Source organism: Rhineura floridana, chromosome 9 (assembly GCF_030035675.1).
Source record: "Rhineura floridana isolate rRhiFlo1 chromosome 9, rRhiFlo1.hap2, whole genome shotgun sequence".
NCBI classification, from domain to species: domain Eukaryota; kingdom Metazoa; phylum Chordata; class Lepidosauria; order Squamata; family Rhineuridae; genus Rhineura; species Rhineura floridana.
Window position 1 is genome coordinate 3,685,421 of NC_084488.1, and position 6,492 is coordinate 3,691,912.

At 40.9% G+C, this 6,492-nt stretch overlaps 1 pseudogene; it reads right to left on the reverse strand.

Annotated features, from left to right (window-relative positions):
- Positions 1-379: 379 nt before the first annotated feature.
- LOC133364309 (mitochondrial adenyl nucleotide antiporter SLC25A24-like) lies at positions 380-3,849 on the reverse strand (annotated as a pseudogene).
- Positions 3,850-6,492: the final 2,643 nt, after the last annotated feature.

Here is a 6,492-nt window from a genome sequence, read left to right on the forward strand (position 1 = left end):
AGTTTGAGTGGCAACTATTACATAATAACCCAATCTAGTGTGAGAAGATTTAACAGTACTAAGAACATAGTACCAACTCAGTTAGTGATGAGATACCAAAAGAATTCAGGGGGGCAGTTGAAAGGGAAATGACATAACAACAACAATTCCATTTATAGACCACTTACAAAGTGGTTTACAATAGAATACAAAAGGCACAATAAAAACATATCAACAAGGCAAAATACATAAACAATATCCATATCCATAAACATATAGACACAGTATAAAAGTCAGAATTCGCCAAGGGAAGCCTGTAAGCCGCCCTCCCCACTCTATGAAAGTATCAGAAAACTGAAATTATGTTGACCATGGAGGAGGGTGACAAGCAGGTAAACGGTTATTGCTGCCCTGGTGCGGCTTGCTGCCATTTCTCTTGCCTCTCCTTCCTCCGGGGGTGGATGGGGGTGGGAGTGCCGGCTGCGAGGCTCCAGGACTCAAGCCTCGGCAGGCCTGTGTATCCACTGTTCTGAAGGCGGAGCATCTCTCTGGGAGGCAGGTTGTGATCAGAGAGCAAGGCAGGCTTTAGCTGGGGGCTAAAGAGGGTGGCCATCGCGTTGATGTTGAATGGGGACTGCATATGACCCCCACAACACAGTGCTCTTTTAGTTATGTTGGCATGGGATACACCAATACACTCACCTCATAAACAGCCAGGTCAATACCAGCATAAGGAATGATGCCCAAAATGTTGAGAATATAACCTTTGTAAAAGGCCTTCGCACGTTCTCTTCTTAAGATCTTCTTAGCACAGTCAAACATTCCAGAGTATTGTCCTGTTTTACCCACAGCCAGTCTGGTCTTTAATACCTCCATGGGATAAATAGAAGTCTGTGCAGTCGCCCCAGCCAGGGAACCAGATACAAACCTTTCCATGGTGCCAATCTTTCCCTCTTCGTTGACGAACATCTTCTTATACCGTTCTTATGCCCAGAACTTAATAGCTGTTTCAGGTGCTATTTTAACAACATTGATGCCATTTCGTCCCCAAAGTGAACGGACTCCTTCTTTCACCATCTGTTGCAGGCCACCTGTTATGTTCATTTTTCCCTTTGAGCCATGGACCTGCATCATGACTTTAAGGCGGTCCAGTGGGGCTGTTTGTGTTTCAGATAAAGCACCAACAACTCCTCCTGACAAAAGCTGCCTCCACCACTGTCTAGTCTTTTTCTCTTCTTCTGTGAACTCATAGGGGATAGTTAAACTATCTCCCAGAGCTTGGAAGTAACTCATTATTTTTAACGAGTTACTTGTAATTAGTTACAATTTTAAATAACGAGTGGGTAATTCTATTACATTTGGCAAGTAATGGAATGACTAGTAATTTCCCTACTTTTCAGCTGCAACTTTAACGTTTCCACGTTAGGTTGGATGTTACTTGGGGGTGGGAACAAGGGGAAGTCAGCTCCTGGCTGTGATTGGTTAACACAAGACATGTGCCTCACACTGATTGGACCTCTGCGCAGACTCTCTCTTCCCTTGTGATCTGTGTTAGGAGGCACGAGGGAAGAGGTGAATAGGCAGGGCCTGCTAGCGTCTGAGAGGACAAAATGGATGCCGGAGGAAAAAGCCAGGGCAAGGACAATGGAGGAGAAGGCAGCAGCAGAATGGCGAAGAGCTGTGGAGGTGAGTGACGATGATTTGTGTGTGTGTGTGTGTGTGTGTGTGTGCCTCCCCGTGGCCCCTTCCACCCCCCCATGGCATTTTCGTCCCCCCACAGCCCCTTCTGCCCCTCCCACTGCCTCTCCTTGCCTTGCTGCCGCCCCCCCATCAATCACAAGGCACTTCTGAAACTTCGGCCTACTACTTCTCTTCCTTCCCCCCCTTTTTGAACTCTCCCCCTTGTTACTATGCATACCTGTGTGCTGTATTTATCCAGACAGAGCACTCCTGCCTTTTAAAATGCCGGCTAGCTTTTTATTGTATATTTATTTAAACTCCATCTTTCTTTTTATTTGTATTTTTGTCCTGTTTAATCACAAGACTGAATTGTATGTGGGACAAAAACTGTCTCAGTAGTAATAATAATAATAATAAAAATAAAAAATCATTATGGGTATAATAAATGGCTTAAGGCTGATTTTTTTGTTCTTGGCAGAGATGAGGTGAGAAGTAGGGTCCTTGCAGCTCCTCCTCTCAGTCCCCCAGCTCTCAAACTCATGTTCTGTGAGAAAGAGAGAGATTCCCAGTCCCAGAGAGAGATAGACTGTTGACAATCTCTGCTAATATCTATACAAATGTACATAACATGCATCACCTGAACTCACATGATCTAGAGTTACCTTAGATCTTGCAAGATTTGCAAATGAGAAGCAATAGGGTTTTATATTAGTTCTGATTGTCTATTGGGCTATCATAGGTTATATGTTTTTTTCATTTTCTATGGCAAAAACTCCAACTTCAGTGGAATTTATGTGATGTGTTCTAATCATTTGAATTTGGCTAATGAATGCTTTATTCTTTCATCAGAACTTTAGCAGTAGTACTAAAATATTAATAAAAAAGAAAAGGGAAAGAAAAAATACTTTACATACATCATTCAGCTGTATTGCTAATTATAGATATAGATATAAAAGATAAACGGCATTTTGTCAAAAGTATTTTTGTCTACATTTTATACCTCATCCTTGGTTTTCCAAGCTTGGCATGGAATGCTTCTCATACAGAATTAATTTGAAATGCTGCATATTTATTATCATAATCATCATATTCAAAATAAAAAATATATGTACCGCCTTCAAGTTGATTCCAATTTATGGTGACCCTATGAATAGGGTTTTCATGAGGCTGCGAGGCAGTGACTGGCCCAAGGTCACCCAGTGAGCTTTATGGCTATGTGGGGATTTGAACCCTAGTCTCATTTTGTTCTCACAACAACCCTGTGAGATAGTAGGTTAGACTGGCCCAGGCAGGGTTATTCAGTGAGCAAAAATGATGCAAATAGGATCTCTTTTAATTGTGCTATCGACCTGCTTACTTCCACTCTGACTGGGGCATCTTGCAGCATGGGGAAGAGATGGGGGCGCATCACAGCTGAAGTTCACACATATAGGAGCATTATCTCTTGTTTATTACAGAGATGCCTGTTGCAGGTTTTGCTGCTGAGAGCAGCAGTCAGTTAGTGCGGCCACTTGAGTCACAGCTTGTTGATCCTGAGGAGGCAAAACCAGAAAGTGAGGTTCAGAAAGGAGGCCCTGTGCATGAGGAGGAAGGCATGAAGCAGTGCCAGTTGCCCACAGCAACATCTGCAGAACAGCAAGTACCATGGTTTGGCTTTGAGAAAGCTTGTACATTTGTGAGCCAGAGTGGGAAAAATGTTGTTGTACAATGCAATTACTGCCTTCCAAGGATCAAAAATCTGAGATCAGCTGTTTCCTCCTCATCCAATGTGAAGAAACATTTTGAGGTAAGCCTTTGTCATGCTGGTCCTCAAAGAGTGTCCATTGTCTATTTATGTTTAAATTGTGAAGTTCCTCTTCCATTTTTTCTTGGATTCATGCTTTGTTCTTCTTCCTCAGAGGGCACACCCTGAGAAGCTGAGAGCAATTGAAGAAGCAATAAAGGCAAGGAGACATGGCCTTCCTGAACCAATGCATGACACTAAATACTTCTAAATACTATTTTCATTTTCTTCTCATGGTCTTTAAGATAACGTGTAAATTCTTCAAAGTCCATCCTATCATCTTGGTTAGTATCACCAGCTCTGAAAATTTTCTTCTCTGCGTCATCTTCCAGGGGGATGGCCAAAGCTCTGAGGCTGTCGTGTAGCTCGACAATGTTCACCCGTCCATCCTCATTGAGGTCTAGCATCTTGAAGAGAATGGTGCTACTGTCACATGAACAGTTGTTGTTGTTATGTGCCTTCAAGTCGATCACGACTTGTGGCGACCCTATGAATCAGTGACCTCCAAGAGCATCTGTCATGAACCACCCTGTTCAGATCTTGTAAGTTCAGGTCTGTGGCTTTCTTTATGGAATCAACCCATCTCTTGCTCGGCCTTCCTCTTTTTCTACTCCCTTCTGTTTTTCCCAGCATTATGGTCTTTTCTAGTGAATCATGTTTTCTCATTATGTGTCCAAAGTATGATAACCTCAGTTACATCATTTTAGCTTCTAGTGACGGTTCTGGTTTAATTTGTTCTAACACCCAATTATTTGTCTTTTTCGCAGTCCATGGTATGCGCAAAGCTCTCCTCCAACACCACATTTCAAATGAGTTGATAAGAGAAAAATCCACTTCTTTCACTGTCCAACTTTCACATCCGTACATAGAGATTGGGAATACCATGGTCTGAATGATCCTGACTTTAGTGTTCAGCAATACATCTTTGCATTTGAGGACCTTTTCTAGTTCTCTCACAGCTGCCCTCCCCAGTCCTAGCCTTCTTCTGATTTCTTGACTATTGTCTCCATTTTGGTTAATGACTGTGCCGAGGTATTGATAATCCTTGACAAGTTCAATGTCCTCATTGTCAACTTTAAAGTTACATAAATCTTCTATTGTCATTATTTTAGTCTTTTTGACGTTCAGCTGTAGTCCTGTTTTTGTGCTTTCCTCTTTAACTTTCATCAGTATTCATTTTAAATTATTACTGGTTTCTGCTACTAGTATGGTATCGTCTGCACATCTTAAATTATTGATATTTCTCCCTCCAATTTTCACACCTCCTTCTTCTTGGTCCAATCCTGCTTTCCATATGATATGTTCTGTGTATAGATTAAATAAATAGGGTAATAAAATACACCTCTGTCTCACACCCTTTCCAATGGTGAACCAATCGGTTTCTCCATATTCTGTCTTTACAGTAGCCTCTTGTCCAGAGTGTAGGTTGTGCATCAGGACGATCAGATGCTGTGGCACCCCCATTTCTTTTAAAGCATTCCATAGTTTTTCATGATCTACACAGTCAAAGGCTTTGCTGTAATCTATAAAGTACAGGGTGATTTTCTTCTGAAATTCCTTGCTCCGTTCCATTATCCAAAGTATGCTTGCGATATGATCTCTGGTGCCTCTTCTCTTTCTAGCTTGGACGTCTGGCATTTCTCGCTCCATATATGGTAAGAGCCTTTGTTGTAGAATCTTGAGCATTACTTTACTTGCATGAGATATTAAGGCAATAGTTTGATAATTACTGCATTCCCTGGGATCCCCTTTCTTTGGAATTGGGATGTATATTGAACGCTTCCAGTCTGTGGGCCATTGTTTAGTTTTCCATATTTCTTGACAGAGTTTTGTCAAAATTTGGACAGATTCAGTCTCAGTAGCTTGTAGCAACTCTGTTGGTATGCTATCTGTTCCTGGGGATTTGTTTCTTCCAAGTATTTTAAGAGCAGCTTTCACCTCACATTCTAAAATTTCTGGTTCTTCATCATACGGTTCCTCCGTGAATGAATCTGTCATCCTGACATCTCTTCTATAGAGTTCTTCAGTGTATTGCTTCCATCTTCCTTTTATTTCATCTTGGTCAGTCAGTGTGTTCCCCTGTTGGTTATTCAACATCCCTACTCTTTTCTCTAATATTTTGGAATAGGGTTCTTGTTCTACCTTTTTTGTTGTCCTCTTCTATTTCTATACAGTAACTATTGTAATAGTTCTCTTTGTCCCTACGCACTAGTTGTATTGTTGCATTTAGGGTTCTGACCGTGTTTCTATCTCCTTTTGCTTTTGCTTTCCTTCTCTCTTTAACCATTTGAAGAGTTTCTTCAGTCATCCATTGAGGTCTTTCTCTCTTTTTAACTAGAGGTATTGTCTTTTTGCATTCTTCCCTGATAATGTCTCTGACTTCAGTCCATAGTTCTTCTGGTTCTCTGTCAACTAAGTTTAAAGCCTCAAACCTGTTCCTTATTTGATCTTTATATTCTTCTGGGATGTTATTTAAATTGTATTTTGGCATTATGATTGCTTTGTTGTTCTTCTTTAGCTTTACTCTGATTTTCGATATGACCAGTTCATGATCTGTACCGGTCATCTCCTGATCTTGTTTTTGCAGAAAGTATGGAACTTCCCCATCTTCTGCTACCAATTATATAATCAATTTGATTCTTATATTGACCATTTGGTGATGTCCACGTGTACAGTTGTCTTTTCAGTTGCTCGAAAAATGTGTTGGCAACAAACAAATTATTGGCTTCACAGAATTCAATAAGCCTTTCTCCTGCTTCATTTCTGTCTCCTAAGCCCCATTTCCTCACAATTCCTAGTTCTTCTTTATTCCCTACTTTTGCATTCCAGTCCTGCATGATTATCAGCACATCTTGTTTTGGTGTGTGATCAGTTTCTTTCTGTACTTCTGCATAAAATCTCTTGAATCTTAAATATAGGCAGTTATAAAACATTATTTTATAAAAGAGGGATCATAGTTAATAGGTATTGATAGACTTATCCTTCATGAATTCGTCTAAACCTCTTTTAAAGACATCCAAGTTGGTGGCCTTTGCTGCCTCTTGAGGGAG